Source organism: Anguilla rostrata, chromosome 3, assembly GCF_018555375.3.
Source record: "Anguilla rostrata isolate EN2019 chromosome 3, ASM1855537v3, whole genome shotgun sequence".
NCBI lineage: Eukaryota > Metazoa > Chordata > Actinopteri > Anguilliformes > Anguillidae > Anguilla > Anguilla rostrata.
Genome location: NC_057935.1, coordinates 44,751,145 through 44,768,884, shown reverse-complemented (window position 1 = coordinate 44,768,884; position 17,740 = coordinate 44,751,145).

Genomic DNA, 17,740 nt, shown 5'->3' with positions numbered 1-17,740 from the left:
TTTAATTCAAAACCAATGATGTGAAATTATTTTTGGAATAGAATAGCGTGTCCATTTTCAGTAATACTATATATGAATTACAATTTTCAGTCAAATAGTTGGATGCTCACATTAACTAGATTCTACAGAGACCAACTATATGACTTATGGAAATAATATGATATAATCATACGTTTTTCTGCGATTACACTGAAATCTTAAAGCAGCAGTTTGACTGTTAAAAACATGAAAGATGGGTATATCCACACAAGCCATACAGATATTAGCCTACATCCACGGACATATCTCCCAGATTAAATCCCTCACCATCAAATTTAAATCACATTGTTGGACCTCACATTCAGTATTCAAATGGATAAAACTGCAGCAGAATATTATGTGTCTGACTCACTTCCCCAATGGCTTAAGCTGAAACTCATTGTAAAACATGGGAGGCGTCGCCCTTGATATTATCTGCCAATCCCATCATTCTCTTGCTGTACTCCCTTTGAAATATCTATCCTAGTGGCTCCCCTCAGTCTTGGAGCACATTTGAAGAACTCTGAACAGCTTTTGTGCTTTGAATTAAGGCTGTAATGGACAAGTATGTATTTCTGGAGCTGCTCAAAATGGGAGGGGCCTAGCTCCAAAGGGGGGTGGCCTAGCTCGAAAGAGGAGGACAGTTAGGGCTAGGTTAGGTAAAATCTTTCTTTCCCAAGTTGCCTCTTATGAAAGCCCCTTGGGAAAGAACAATTTGCATAGGCCATTCAGTGGACTGGGGTCTTTAAGTAGGAAAAATTTAGCGTTTGAACATGTGTTGAAGTTGTATGTGTGTTGTGTTTGTTAGTCCTCCTGGGAATACAGTATCATTTTTTGATCCTGTTCTTTCTACCCTACGTCTGTTCTCTGGTGTCCAGATGTTCATTCATTCTATTGTAAAAAGATTGCATATTTGCATAAACAATTAGCATAGATATTTTCATTTTCATTACTCCAATTACATTGTGTATTCATCAATAAATAGGGGAGAGTAACTAAATGTAGGTTTTAGAATTTTACTCATTTATTAAAATATTTAGCCTAGTACTATGAAATTTTACTTCAAACAGCTTTGAAGTACTTGTCAGTAGTCAGTTTCCATTGTACTGAGTCAGATACAACTGAGTCGGATACAATTAAAACAACAATACAAGGAGTCCGATGTTGCATTTATACCACCTTGTCGGTATGATTGTAACAGTAAATAAAAATGCCCTGTAATGTCTGTATGTAGGCTTTTTTCTGCATGTACTGACATTAATCAAGGAAATACATTTCCAATTATAACATGAGATCAAACATACAGTATACTCAAATTATGAAGTATCTGACTTTATTCATGAAAATAGACTGCAAACATTAACGCACAAGTAACTTCATTATTGTGTTGGTTATTGTGTGGAAACATCCAAATGGATGAGGAAAACTGTGTTTTGTGTCTTAAACCCCAAGGAAGCTTTTATGAAGCAAATCGACTACAGACTATTCTGGTGTGAGCTTATTACAAATGCCTATGGCCAGAGGGTAGTTTCTTTCTTTTCCATTAATCACTTGGAGCATTTGGAAGATGAGGCTATGTCAAGCATCAGCGTTCACTAACGTTAGCTTAGACAGCTAAGAAAATGTCATTCTTGAGATTTACTCCTCTGCTCTGATTCACAGTAGCACTCTGCTTGTGGAAATACAAATTTGTTCAAAAATAAATAAATAAAAAATACTTCCATAAGGTGGGGGGAAGGAAATTTCTGAACCTGCTCAAACACACATAGGTTCAGACTCAACTGCTGTAATGATTTAAATGAGACACTGGACAGCTGGCAAGCAAGGTCAGTATTATTGATTCTGTCAGCTGCCACTGTCACTAACCCGCTGTAGGACATAGATAAGGCCTGATCCACCTACAACTCAACTGGCTAATCACAGCACATCAAGGTCGCGCTCGAAACGGAACTAAAATCCGTGGCTGCCTCAGGGAACAGTGCTGCAGTACAATCACTTGACTGTATAAGATGCTTACCACCGGAATTTTATCATTGCACAGGCAGCTCTCAAGACTGATGGAATCATTCTTAATAAATCCCTCTGTTTGTGGCCTGCAGTTAGAGCTTCACACCATATAATTTCTTCTACCAGATATTTTATTTCATTGCACAATGAAAGGCTTAAACGGCCCACATCGTAAGACAATTTAAGCACTATTTTTATGCAAACAGAGCAACACTGAACTGTGAAAATGTAATGCTTGAAAACAGGGTTCTGCAAAGCCTTCAGTCGTGAAATGTCAGTGTCTGATCATTCACTGGCAGTGACGGAATGTGGAAAATTAACTGAATTACAAAGGTGAAAGATTTCTAATCCTTCTTGGAGTTTAAGTTCTCCTTATTCTCTAAAAATTGAACATCTGTTATAGAACATATTTATACTGCCTATTCTACACCCACCCTGAGTTCAGACTACCTTAGTTAAATTGAGTGCATTTTCAATTACGCACACACACGCACCCCACCTCAGATACTCTGTAAGTACAGCTATTTATAAACATATTTTTACCATATTGTCATTGTCGAACAGGATAACACTGAGAATGAATTTCCACAATGATACAATGTGTTCCAATAAGAAGCAAAATGAATATGAATTCAAATTCAACACCACAAAAGCTCTGGACACCTTGTTATATAGTCACATGTACAGTACATTCCTCACTATTGTTTGCAAATGCTTCTTCACTGTATAATAATTTCCTTGAATCATGTTTAGAAATGTATTACCCATTCTTAAATACAAACAACATACATTGTTGGTTTGTATTTCCGATAAGATCACAAAGATCTCAGCTATATGCATGGATATAAATCTGGATGTACAGGGCAAAGACTTATTTCAGCTTCAGTTATGTGTAATGCCTATTCTATTCTATTCTTTTCTAGAAGGCAGAGGTTTGAAGGGATGTGTGGTCCCAGTAAGGTATTTGGTTTGGAAGGCACTAGGTACAATAACCTTATAAAGGCAGAGAGGTTCAGCTTTTACCATGATTTTATTTCTTTCAGTATTTTTCCAGATTTTCAAAGCATGCTTTCATGTTTACTGTAAACTTCTTCATTAAATGTTTGCCATATTTTTGTGTAAATGTGGTACACTGGTTCCAATGAACACATTTCATGTAGTATCAAACAGTGTAACCAATAGGCATTTAACATTATATGACTTCAAGCAATCCTTGAGACAGGATATGAAGTCCCAAATATATATACATTTTGTGACAGAACCTTTTTGGAACAATGAATGTTCAACATTCATTGCTGAGTGCACCAAATTAACACAATTCACCAGTACTAGAGATTAAAGGTGGCCAGGTGGTTGGTAAAAAGCTACTGATGTATTAACATCAAACTTGTCCAGTGTTTTTATTGGCACATCCACTTACTGCATCACCCAAACCATGTTGTCCAACCGGTTTACTGCTGGCCACAAAACTATCAAAAGAGAGGAAGGGAAGAGAGGATAAATATTATGTTTGCACAGGATTAAACAAGCAATTCTTCTAGTGCCCAGGGGCATTTTTATCATTTCACCACAATAGGGCCCTTAGTCTTAGCTAGGTATGTATGTGATTGTGTTGTTTTGTGCATTGTTTCTCTGTTTATGTCAGGACCCATGCAAATGCAATAAACACCTTACTAATGCTGGCATTTTCCTCACTGTGGTCCTTTGGGATGCATTTAAATTAGAACATGGGGGTGTGGGTGGGGTTGTAAACTAAATAAAAACAGACCTTGCATTAAATCACAATGCCCATGCCTGTTATCTAGTAACTCACAATGCACAGCATATATGGTTCTTTTATGTAATAAATATTTAGATTTTTATCTACCCCATCAAGCTTATTATGTAAGATTTATAAACAGCATTTATTATTTATATATTGGACTTTCTTCTTATCACATCTCTGATTTATTCCAGGCAATATCACAATAATCATTGTAGCCTGAAACAAATATCCGCTTTCTTGTATTTACAAAGGGGAAAAGACATCAAATTAAAACTGACAAATTAAAATCTGTTTTTCTTCAGTCTTTCATAATAACCTTAATATTCGATACATATGAGAGGCTTGACCAGATAGCGTGAAAATGAAATACAATGCATTTCACTTAAGCCAAGTCAACAGTTTTAAAGATTTTCATTTCTTTCCTTCTCTAGACTGTTGAAATATATCAGATGTGGTATACCCTGTAAAGCAACCAAATGAAGAGCAGATGTATGCTATTGGCATGTATCATATGAAAAGTGGTATTCAGAGTTAAAAACCAGTTTGATTGCACAAAAATCATGATTACAAAGACAATATAATCAGCCCTTCTGGCACAAGAGCATGGTGTATAGCATAAGGAGGCTGACACTCTCTGCTTTGCATGTAAATGTCATATGCAGCTACCATTTGTGAGCAGTATTTGTTGTTGTGTATTGAAAAGCATTAACCCTATCATAACATGCAGCAAACTAACCTGACTCCTGCCAGTGCTCTGATTCCATTAAGTCATCGGGAGCTGGGGATTCTCCTCATTTATATCTTTACTGCTTTGGTTTTTATTTACTGGCTTTTATGTGTGTAAATAAAAAGTATGGAGCCAGGCCAGACAGCTTCATCCTTGAATTAGGGTCATGTCAGTCCCTTGCTGAAGAAACCCACCCTACATCTCTCTGCCATCTAGATCATCTTTTGAATAATGGGACAGCTCTATCTATACTGAAGGCGTATTTGGCAGCTACATCAACAGCTCATACAGGCATTGGTGGTGGGCCTCCATGTAGGCATTCTCGTGTTACTGTATATCCAAAGGCATAAAATGTGCGTGCATTGGCTGGTAGTTCTACCAGCATTTGCCTTTATAATTGCCTAATGAATTGTTATCTGCTAAGACTGCATTCCTATTGGCTGCATCGCCATACACCTGCATTGCACCTGCGGCTCAGTCAGTACTTGTGCTGCCAGGCAGCAGGATTTCTTGTAATATCCTGTGAGCTGCATGTTATTGCCTGATGCAGTCGTAATAATGGTTTACATCAATATTTTTCATGGAATTGTGTTCAAAGAGACAGCAAATCATTTGACTTCTGCCAAACTACGCAAATGCTTGACGTCATGAATGAACTTATGCTTGCTGAACCCATGGAGCGTGTTCACCTTGGAGAATATCTCTGATGGATTTTGGACGAAGCAATGTGAATAAGAGAAAATGTGCAACACTGCTATCAGTGTGTGACAATTATAATGTCTAGTCTTTACGAAGGGGTTTCATGTTTGAAGTTTTAATAATTTCAAATGCTTGGATTAATTAGATGTTAATAAATTAAATTAAAATGCAAGTTTATTGATACCGTGCAACCTACTTTAATGTTTACTAGAGAATTTTGTATTGATTTAGATTATAGAAAATAAAACATAACTAAAAATGTTTTTGTTCCATTGCTTATATTGCATTACAGTTAACATAGGCTACCCCTTCCACCAGCAACCAATGAAACAATGATTAACTAATATAATGGTGTTACAGTATGAAATACCACAAAACAATATATATATATATTCTAAGGAATGTTGTCACTTCCTGCAGCTCTCTTATACAGTATCTCTCTCTGGTGTTATTTCACTGATGCTGTAATGTGCAGTAATCACTCGCAAGAAATACCTCATTTTTAGCAATTTGCAATGCAATAGAGCAGTTCACAAGACCTTTACAGCTGCAGGCCAACCCCACTAATAAAACCACGCCCCTCCCATCCGAGAGCCATGAGCCAGAATAGTGGTAGTTGTAGTTATTGAAATAATAGGTTTAGAACTCTGCAGACGTAATACCTTCAACATATTTTTTCACTGAAATTGAGACTTTGAATAAACTGAATAGACTACATGACAACTGTCTGACATGTAATGTGATGTGTGCAGTACCTGACTGTAGAAATTACTTTTTAAAAATGAAAAATACTGCACTTTATATTTCTCTGACTACTTTTTCTATTTTGTGTTTTGTCTTGCTTTGCACATTATAATGCTTTTCTCATTGTGCCTGTAATATGCTTTGATATATTTTTCCCTTAGCCTGTATAACAAAAATGCTATAATGTGGAAATGCAACAGTTGAAACTGATATAGTTGTGTTCTTTATTTAAACAAAATTATTTTGGAACATATGGTTTCATAATAGTTATAAAGTGAGGTCACTGTGGGTACACAATTTGTTTTGAGTGTTCATGGACACGTTCGCCGGTGGTTCGTTTTTTAAAAGTCGTTTGAAGTATACTGCGTATTTTAGGTGTGGGAGTGTCATGGACCACATTCACCTGTGGTATATGTTACCTGTCTCAATGAAATGAAGTGATAGGGAGGCATGTTCAACCTCCACCACCAATCACAGTCCCACCTGCCAAGACAATTTTTAGGGGTAAATCATCGCTTCTAGAAAAGGCCAAGCTGCCATTCTATTAGTATCTGAGGCAATATTTCAATCCATCATATTTCAGCTCCAGGGAACTGTCACTTCTAAAAGACAGCAGTGATGGTAGTCAAGTGGTAATATAGTGATGTTTAATCACAAGGTCCTTCTTCTACTCTGGCACCCCAAGAAACCAAGGCTAGAATGGGGGTGGCACACCTCCGGTCCTACTAAGAGTAATGAGAAACCTCACAGCCTGACCTTTGGCTAAGCCCATTCAATTCTCCATCAGAAATAATGTGTGCTCCTTGGTGTATAATTCTAATGGTATTATTAAGAATAATTGTAGTTTTAAAGGAGTGCACAAGGCTATGCTGCAGCAGACCGGGGATTGGTCTATGCTCGGTTGCTTTCTGTGACCTTTCATTGCATCATTATAGGGTCAGTTACTGGACCTAACTTTTCAGTGGAGAGAGAAAAAAAAAACGAGGTAATGTATTGCGACAGATTCTTCTTAGTGAACCTCTTTCACAAACTGTATTAATTGTGTATCTTGTGAAGCTTTCTATTTATGTTAATATCTTTGTGTGTAAAATTGTAATGCAATGCACACAAACCATGGAATTCATAATACAGGCTGCGTATGATGAATCCCCTTCAGTTATGTAGAAAATGGGCAGAAGCAAATGAAAAGGATATCTGTTTGATCCCATTTTTTGCTCGTTATATTGTTATCAATGACAGTGATCTCAAGGTAGATCTACTTCCTGTGCTGAGGAATATCCATAATTCCATAATTGCTTAAAACAAGCTAACAATTTATAGTGAGCTCCATAATGTTTGGGACAAAGTCATAATTTTTCTTGATTTGGCTCTCTACTCCAAAATTTTAGTTTTGTAATTGAACAATGGTTAAAGTGCAGAATCTCAGCTTTTACTAATGGGTATATATATACACATTGGTTTCACCATGTAGAAATAACAGCAATTGTTATACATAGTCTCCATTTCAGGACAGCATAATATTTCGGACAAATGGCTTCATAGGTGTTTCTGATTAATCAGGTGTGTTCATTTACTCCCAATGCATGCATACGAGAGCTTTCAGTATCTAGTCTTCATTCTAGGTTTTTGATTACCTTTGGAGTCTGCTACTGGTGTATGTCAGCATAAGGACCAGAGTTGTGCCAGTGAGTCAAGAAAGCCATTATGAGGCTGAGAAATAAACAAGCACGGAACCGTCCAGACCCACGGCGCAACTCACTTCCGCAGACACATTTTAGCTGGCACCACCTGCGCATGCGTCCCACAAAACGTCCCTCAAAGGTCGTCCGTGAGTGAGTGAGTGACCACAATTTGCTATGCACAGCCGACGGCAGTAGTTCCTGCGTGCCGTGGGAAAAAAATGAATAAGCTAAACTTTAGTGATTGGATGAAATGGTCATTCATTTCATTATACCTTCATGGTGAATTGACCTCAAAACTGGCTTGCTCTTTGATTTCTTTTCTTTTTTAAGTAAACATCCTTCTGTCATGAAACAAAAATGTCTCTTTCAACTGAATAAGCTGAGCAGGCTTGTCACGCATCTTCACAACAACGTTTCCTCTTGAACGCTAGATATATTTTCTTCTGAGGCAAATTTTGTAATTAATGTCATGCACATAGTCATTTTACAGGACACCTACATCTCTTAATTCTTCTTGCTTGAAAATATAATTTTGTATATTGTATTTAACAAAGGTTAGTCACTTCTTTTTTGTTGAGGTTTATACTTTTTGCCTCCTGGAACTGCATCTCCATTATTCTGATTGTAGCATGAAAAAAAACATTTTGTGAAGTAATTTGTAATAAAATATGTTTTAGTGTATTTTTCCCATCATTGGGTCTACTCTATTGTGCTATGCTTACAAGCAAAGCCCAGAAATATTGCTGATGTTGTTTGTGTCCCTGTTGTCACTTTGCTTTGACATGAAGTGATAGAAGGCTCACTGAATGATGTAGTAACCCCCTAACTTATTGGTTTTTTGTAACAGCTTCAATTTCACAATATTGTAAAACACTGGAGTTTTTAAAAAGACACATTGGAGTCATACATTGATTTTTTCCAGTGTTGTGCAGAAGGATTCATCATCTTGATTGTTTATAGTTTTCGGAGCTTTCCTCCCTAAATCGATACCACAACCTTGAGATTAATTTAAAGCTGACACTGTAAAAAATATACCATAATTATGACTGATACTGCAACTCCATTATTTGATTACCAACTATTTAAAGTAACCTCATCTGAAGCATTTCCAATGGCTCAACATTAGTATGCTGAGCAACACCCAGTTCATCAATCCTGAATGGTGTCACAGATGGTGGAGACTGGTCTAGTGCAGTCTGGGTTGAACCTTTATTGGATGGATCAAACAGGGAAATGCAAGGTTGTGGTTCATTGGAACATATTTTCTCTGCGACGGAAATTAATTGTGACATTTGCAGCCAACCGCGATTCGTCCTGTGAACAGTTAACATCGTTGATATGCTAATTAGTGCCACTCCACCTCACATGGAGTAAGCCAAAAGCGCTTTTCAAAAGGCCAGCAGCCATAGTGAGTAATTACAAAAGGCAACAGAATACATTTAACTTTAACCTTTGATTCAAACCGGATCATAGCATAACAGAATAACTGCCTCTTTCATGGTAATGAGGTCTTGGGAATTATCTCTACTATGCTAATATCGATGTAAAATGGTACTGTGTTAATTATTCTTTCACCAAAAATAAGAGAGTCTCTCACTATTCATAAAAAAGAGTGACCCACTTCTATAACAAGGAAGGGGTAATAAGGACTCACCATGATTCATCACACAAAAATCACAAACTACTACCGCATATGTTCTGTGAATTTGTATCTTGCATATACTCATGATTTATATCCAAAGTTTGAATTACCACATAATCTTCAGATGGTAAGATGAAAAACACAGGGCCAACGGGTCACATGAAATAATGTGTTTGCTGTAACAGACCTAGGCTAGGCTTAGTGCTTAGTACTGAGTTGGCGGTATGGCATACCTGCCATCCAAATCTATTAAAGCTTGTTAATGGTTTAACCCACATTTTCAGTTCATTCCACAGTCTGTGTGCTGACCATATACCATGTACTTTCAAATTTAGCCTAAGCCTGTAGAAGTTTAAGTAGTATGGTCAAGTACTGCACTGAAGTACAGTCAAGTCTTCAGAAGATTCTGGAGTGTGTTTCACAGCAGCCTTGGAGGTCACTCATGCGTAAGGCGGGGTGACATTCCTAAATGTGATTCAGCTGCTTATGTAATCCTTAAGTCCATCAGAGGAGGAAGGTGGAGTGGAAGTTTTATCATCTTGCTTTGTTTCTGTGTGTTTGTGGAAGAATATTTTTAAAAAGTTAAGAGTTGCATAAGCGATTCTAATTGATTTTCTTTTACAAAAGATGCTGACTGATGAGTGTCAAAATTCGTACATCAATAACTTCCTGAGGTCAATTTAAAATATGATTTTTTTCATTCTGCCTTGTAATTTGTCACTAGCAGCATTATTTAATTTGAAATGAGAGTTTTACATCAAAAGCACTGCCAAAGATATGTAAATTGTTTTCAGAAATAGGCCCTTTACTGAATAGAGAGCAAAAGTATTAATTGCTCTACATGCCCTGTCTATAACCTCCATTTGCCCTGTTATTTTATTTATATTGAAAACAATAACAACAATTGAAAAAATAAATTGAAAACAATTTTACTGCACCAATGATCAAATTATTTAATTTATCCAAAAATAAAAGTTGGTAGCTGAAATTAGTGAAATGTTTTGTCATGCTAAGCCCCATTCAGAAGTTGTCTTCATAAAACAAAATTAGTTGGCACGGGCATGGGGAAAAGACTGTTACCACAGTCTTCCATGCAAATATTCATAAAGCTTTGAGAATGTTGGTTCAAAAGTAGTGGTCATCATGTCTACCTGAACCTGAAAACAGAGACTGTGCAGGTATTGGTCCACATCTTGTTTCACTCCAGTTTACATTGAGGCTGATTGCTTTGCATCTCAGTATGTGTTTATACCCTAGAGATGAAAATTTAGCAAACACTGTACAATTCTGCATTTCTCTGTGGTCATTGCTACTGCTTGAACTTGAAAAAGCATTTTGTTAAACATGTGCATTGCCAAACATTTTGCATGAAAGAATGATTAAAATAATTTCCCCAGTGTATTCAATTTAGACATACTATATTGAGATCAAGACACTTATAATTGTATACACTCACATGCCTATTATTTTAAAATAGGCTATCATCAGTGCAACGCAAATTAATTAAAATTGATAATTGAGTTCAGATTAAGGTGAAAGAATACATCACAATATTCTACCCTGAACAAGATGTTTAGTTTCAGAGGTCTAGTTATAAAATTTGAACTTGTGGCTAAATACTGCAACCGAGAATAAATGTTTGAGGACAGCAAAGACACATGGGAGAACTGGTATCTACAAATGGAATACATTTTAGTGCAGCATTTGCATGTTATTGACTAGCCTAGGGGATGACAGGGACAGGGATGGCAGCCTGAGCAGATATCCACAGAAATCCTTGTCTTCTGTCAGTTTCCAACAGAGTCTGTTCTGTGTTTATCAGCCGATATGGTGTGGAAGTCAGAGAGACGGACTGCCCAGCAGGGGCACGCCTATAAGCTGCATGTGAGTTACAGCTGAGGTTCTCTGTTTGTGAATCACTTTGCTTGATGTCAGTACCCCTGCGTCAGGATGAATGAACACGAGGAGAGAGATTGAGCTTTTTCTGCACGGCTCATGACAGTTGGTCCTTCCTCAGGGTCCAGTGCACAGTCTGACCAAGCGTTCTGCTTCCTGCTGAGCAGACCTCAACCTCGACGCAAAAAGGACATGGTCTCGTGTCCTCCCCGCGTACGGGTGCACTTCATGGCAGCGGAGCCTCCTGCGTACGTGATGAGAGCATCAATGCGCTATCCGGGGGGTGAGCAGGGGGTAGTGAAAGACCTCGGTTTGTCCTTCTTGCCTTTGTCTCTCCTTGTCTGGCTCCAGATTTCTCCTTGTCTGGCTGTTGGTGGGCAGAATATCCTCTCCGTCGCATCGTGCCTGTTAATGATCTATTTAGCTTTTTTCTGTTTTGAGCAATTGAAATTTGGTGAATGCCAATTCTGTCAAATGACTGTCGTTAAGTTTAAGTTCTAAATGCTGCAATTATGTATTTGTGTCTCAGCTGTTAAATAACATAACTGCGCCTGGTGTATATTACACACACATGCACCCCCCCACCCCACCCCTCTGTAGATATGGAAAAGACTGTGTTTGTGAGTGTATTAGATGCTTTATGGCTGTAATTGACATGTCTTGAAAAGTTGAGGGCAGCCCAGTGAAATTTTAGTTAGCTCCATAAGTAGGCAGAACAATTTTAGCAATTAGCTGGTGAGGCGTATTTTATTAGTGGCAGTTGCTAAGCCAGGTGCCGAGCATTAGGAGATATGCTCATCTAGGGTGCCTTTGGGCTGAACTACTGTCAGAAGCATCTAGCTAACAAGGTATAAAACAGAACATTTCATGATAGCTTCATAGCTGAGTACTCATCAGATATTCTCATTACAAAGGTTATGTTCCTCCAAGCATCCTTTTTTATTTATATTATGGTAATCTGCCCATTTAATACCATAAAGACATATTTTAGGAGACTGACATTATTAGCTGGGTTCTATTTTTCAGGAATTAATGCATGCTGCATGGACGCCCTGGGTGTGGCCAGTTCGTAACAATGCCAACGGATTTTTTTTTAAAAGGACGGGGTAGATGTGTGTGTTATGAGCATAATGCTTGGCTATTTGTTGCAAGCAAATTTCTCCTAGGTTATTATTTTGTCTCCAACAGTAAAGAACCCAGAATATTTCTAAATGGCACCCCGAGGTGCAGAGTTTTTATTCTAGGCTCCTCCATTTTGAATATATGGCCTGCAGCCTACACATAAAGCATGACCCACACATGAATTATTTTTTTTTAGGTTAACAGTAAACAAAGACGCAGTTCATGCATGTAGCTTTAAAGTAGCTATTATTTTAACTGCAGTCACATAACTAAAATGAAAAAGAAATCTGAGTTCAAGCTTGTGCTTCTGCTTCCTCTCTGCTTATGATGGTCCCACCCAACTCACAGTGACATTGACAAGCTATGTTTTCCAACACAAAGGGTGAACTTCCTACAGGAAAGCCTTCCCACTGCCTGAAAGTCTAAAGCCAGTGCTAATTTAACAGATGCCTGGTGGACACACCTCTAAAGTAGTACCAATTTCAGCCCAGTTTTCTCCCATCACGCCTGTATAACTGTATGATCTATGGTTTATCCCCCCTTTTTTAACACTTTTTATGTGATTACTACATTGTTGTAAGCTTATTAGAAGTCATGGATTATTTATGACTGACACTGATAAAAATGATTTTGCAAGCCCAAGTTAGCCTGTTACAGTTTTATTAAAACTTATTAAAATTTTCAGGGTGACAATTATTTTTTCAATTGTGTATTTTTTGTTGATAATAACAAACAAACATTAAACTTGGGTTTAAGGCTAGGAAATTAAACTTGTGTTTTTACATACAAGGGAAAACCATGGGAATGGTAATGAAAATCACTGTCAAATTGCAAATGTCTACCTTGACACCAGCACATCTTTCGTCAGGCGATCGTTCACATATTTATTTTGGGAACTCTGTGGGACTCCCCAAACCTACAAGGAAATGAATACTCAAGTATTATTTTAAGGTTCCCTTGGGTACTTCAGCACTGAAAATCACCCAAAGGCCCTCCCCTAGTAAACACATACAGTGTTTGAACAGCACACTGCTTTAGCCTTCAAAGTCTTCAAAAACACAGAATACATTTCTTGCCAAGGGGGACAGTAAGGAACAAACTACCCTAGAAGAAGGACAAAAAAGTGTGCTGGAATTGGAGGCCATCATTTTTCAAAAATGTGCTAGCAGTCCTGGTCTTATTTCTAAGCTGCAAATGGGGGAAAGTTCAGGCACTCTCCCATTAACACAGGTTGCTTGTCTTTATTATTATGGAGGTATTTTATAACCACATACAGGACGTTGCATTGTATGTGTATCTTGCTGCATTTGTATCTAGGGAACACCCATCTCTGGTTGGAAAACTGCCCATCATCTCTGCATTTCAAAGCAACATGTATACAGCAACCGTAACTCCACCTATGACAGTAATGGAATTCTGAAAATGAGGTGTGTCAGTCACACCTACCCACTACAATTGAATGTAATCCCCAGGGAAACAGTTCCTGGAATCACTTTATAGAAACATACGCAGTCAAAGCTCCTGCCACTCCCAAACCTCTCTGACCACCATCATCACCGTCACTTGTCAGTGGCTGTGATGAACGCTGCATGATACCACTGACAGTTCCTCAGTTTTAATAGTTGAATTGAGTACTCCCCCTAGACAGCTGTTTGACTTCAACCTCCCCCACCACCCGCCTTGTGCTTTTACCCAAAATCCACCAATGAGATGACCACTGCATCCGCCACCAGGAAAGATCAAAATGGACAGCACCCTTGTTTCTTGAATAATGTAAAAGAACATTCCTCTGTTGAGCAGAGCTACTGTAGCTCTGACAGAACATGTTACCATCCATTCACCCTACCTGCCTGTAATCCTCTCTGATCTGGCCTGTCACCTTATCAGCTGTTTCTCTGGAAGCAGATGAGAAGAGGCAAGAGAAGCAGGGTGCCATCCGTCCCTCTCAGGTCTTCGGTATTCCTCCCTACCCATCTGCAGGTATAACCAAGTTTCTATCTCTGTATTGAGCACCCTCTTCACTTTGATTATTTTTACACTATTTTCACTAACATCTCTGGTGATATGGTAACAAAAATAAAGCCAAGGAGAAACTGAGGAGAAAATAAAAAAATGAAATTGCACACATTACTATACATATTTAAAACATTCCCATTAGCAGGACATCACACCAGTCATGACAGTATATTACAGCTTGTGACCGATCTTATAACACCGTGGTTATGTTATTTTGAAAATTAGGGTATCTTTGTCAATTATTTTGCATCTTATATCAATACATAAATTATTAAATTTGCTTCATATATTAAGATGGTGTTATGACATTTGATTTGAATTGTGATACACTAATAGCTGGTTAGGACAGCTATTATATTATGCTCATGGTAGTGCTATGTAGGCTTTATGACATAGTTCAAATAAAATGTTCCTTAATGTAAGTATTGCCAGTATGAATGAGTGTGAAACTAGTTTGAAACTAAAAACTAGCATGTATCAGCAGTATAAGAGCTTTACAAGATTTTCATTCTCTATTAAAGTGTCACTTCTGAAAGAAAGGTTTGCTCTTCTTTGCCTAGTGTGCTGGAGGAATGTGAATACATTTAAAATCCTTTCAAATCTTAAAATGAGTTGAACCTCTCCGCATTCTTTTTGTCATTTTTCAGAGGACTATTGCAATGGACATAAGAGGAGGGACTGAGAATCTGTCTCTGACCTGGACATCAAGTATTTGAGATTTATTGCAAGTTCCAGACTCTTCCCCCAGAATGACATAAGGGACGAACAAGAGAAGGCCCCTGCTGGTTGTTACCCGAATACGCACAGTCAGATATCTATCCCGGCAAGCTGGGTGCCATCTGGTTACTGCATACCCTGAGACACAAAGGCTAGCAGGGTTCTCAGGCTGACCACACAGCCCCACCTAGTGGAGATAAGCAGGATGACTGCTCAATATCTCTTGCACTCATATCATGTAGCATCTTGCCACTGTCAACTGGAATTTACTGAATGGATTTGGAATGAGATAAGACTTTCAATTATTGTTGTATTTTTAAGGGGAAAAGCAGGCATGGAAGAAATAACCACGCTTGATGCTGAAGACACTTTGTAATTGTTCAGCATACAAATGACCCAAAATGGTTTTCCGCAAAAATATCCTTTGCAAAAAATATCAGATTAAAAGTCAAGTTAATCAAGTTAGTGGGAGTATAGCAGACCAGGGACAATAAAATTTTAGCCTTTTTGTCAGTAGTACTACGGGTTTTATTTTCAACCTGATAATTGTTATATTAATGGCACTGGTTGGCCCATGATTGCACTCACCTTGTGTTCTACATTTAAATCAGTCCCTTATTTGAGGGTAAAAAATTGTCATGGAAGCCACTCTGAGGTTTGGACTGGTGAAATTAAAAGTTATTTATTCATGCAGCATGGGGAATAAACACTTGGCATACCTTGTGTCCATAGCACAATAGCACAAGCAAGCCGTCTCTGCTTATACTTTCTCTGGAGCATAAAATCAGGAAAAAGGATCTGTCCTCCCATTTAAACTGATGGTTACCAAACTCTATATTGACATGTTACATCAAAATAATCTTAATAAGCGAAAGGAAAACAACTGAACATCTTTCTCTCTTAAGACATAAACATCTCCTATGGAATTTTTCCACTTTCAGCAGGCACTAAAATATTTTTTCTGCTAATAAAAAGAATAACACAGAACATTTTATTTAACTAAGCTTCCACAACATGAAAACAAACATTACAACTGGCCTCAAGGGCGAGATTTGAGTGTGCTAGAATGAACTAGACAATCATTTATATTCAACCAGATGTAGAAACACAACATTGAAAATAAATCAAGTAAGGAGCAAGCACACAATGTTTGTTTTGTTTTTTTTTTTACTTACATTTTTTAAAAACTTTTGTTGCAATACAGCTAAATTTTTGTTTTGTTACAAACTGAAATGCAATGTGAATTTGATTGGAAGGGGGCTGCCCAGCAGTTCCTTCCTGATTCTATATGACATTGGCTATATCATGAATACATCATCAACTAAACCAAGTCCAGGGGAAGATGGGGTTTTGACTGTAGTAGTTTTGCTTGTTTATTGATTTAAATACTTTGGATTTAAGGATGACATTTATTGCTTATGTTTTGATATTTTATTATTTGCAAGAATTTGTATAATGATAAAGATAATGTTTAAAGGATGCTGTGTCAAAGATTCTCAGTGAGACTTACCTATGTAAGCTGTGGTAGTGGCTAATGGGGTAATGGGTTGATTGCTCCCAGTATTTAAACAGTTGCTATAACACTCAGGATAGGCTGACTAAGAGGGGTTATGCTGTGTTGCCAGAACACAAGCCTTATTTTTGTTTCTAGTTGCGGATTTAATTTTCCTCAGTTTTGCATTTTGATTTACTTCTTTTTGATTTTCATTTTGATGAGTTAACCTGCGTATTCCTGACACTAAATAAAACATACCTGGGAACTGAAACTTTGCCTCCAGAATCTGCCTGCCTATCCCACACCTGGCTCTTTGGCTAGACCATCTTACAATAACCTAACATTATTTTTTTTAAATTAATGAGATACAACAATAGGCAATAAATAGTTATCATAATGTGCACACTGAAAGAGATGTTTCTGAAGCTTTACTGGACAGGTGTTCCATCCATGAATTTCTTGTCAGTACGTCAGTTTTTTCTTGAGCAACTGTGTTGCTCCCAGTAACAAAGGCAGCAGAACTACATGCTGTTGTCATGCCCACCAGGGAACAAACAGAGAGTGCTCTGTTGGGTAAATAAATGGACCCCTCTCTGGGGTGCACAGAGACAGAATCTAGGCATAATCCCTGTCCTGAAAGTAGACTGATCTTATTCCAATGTCCTACCTCATTTCAGAGCCCAAACATCAGGATTTCATATTTGAAACATCCAGGAAAATGGTTTTGACTGTTGCAGCTGATTGTTTATGTTTGAGACCTGTCAGTGGGAGGTCTACTCTCAGGTTGCAATAAACTGATAGATAGCTCTGGCAAAACAAACCAGTGGTACTTTTGTCTTAAAGACCTCTAAACATTGGAGTTATATAAAAAGTGATGTCCTGTCTTGAAGGTTGCAAGACATAACCTTTTCAGACCATCAAGTAATTGTTGTCCTAATGCAATGCAGAATTTAATGCATAAATTCAAGACATGTTGATAATTACTGGAACAACATGCAATAAAAATGTGTGGCAAGACCTCCATCTATGTATGTAAAAATTGTCTACAAACAATGTAGGGCCTTAAAGAAATTCACATTTGATGGGGATATTACAAGACACTTATTAATATAGACAAGTGATTCAAAGACACTTTTTTTAAAAACCATAAACTCAAGTCAGACCCAAACACAATTTTTTCAAAAGGAGATCAGCTTACAGCTGCCAAGGA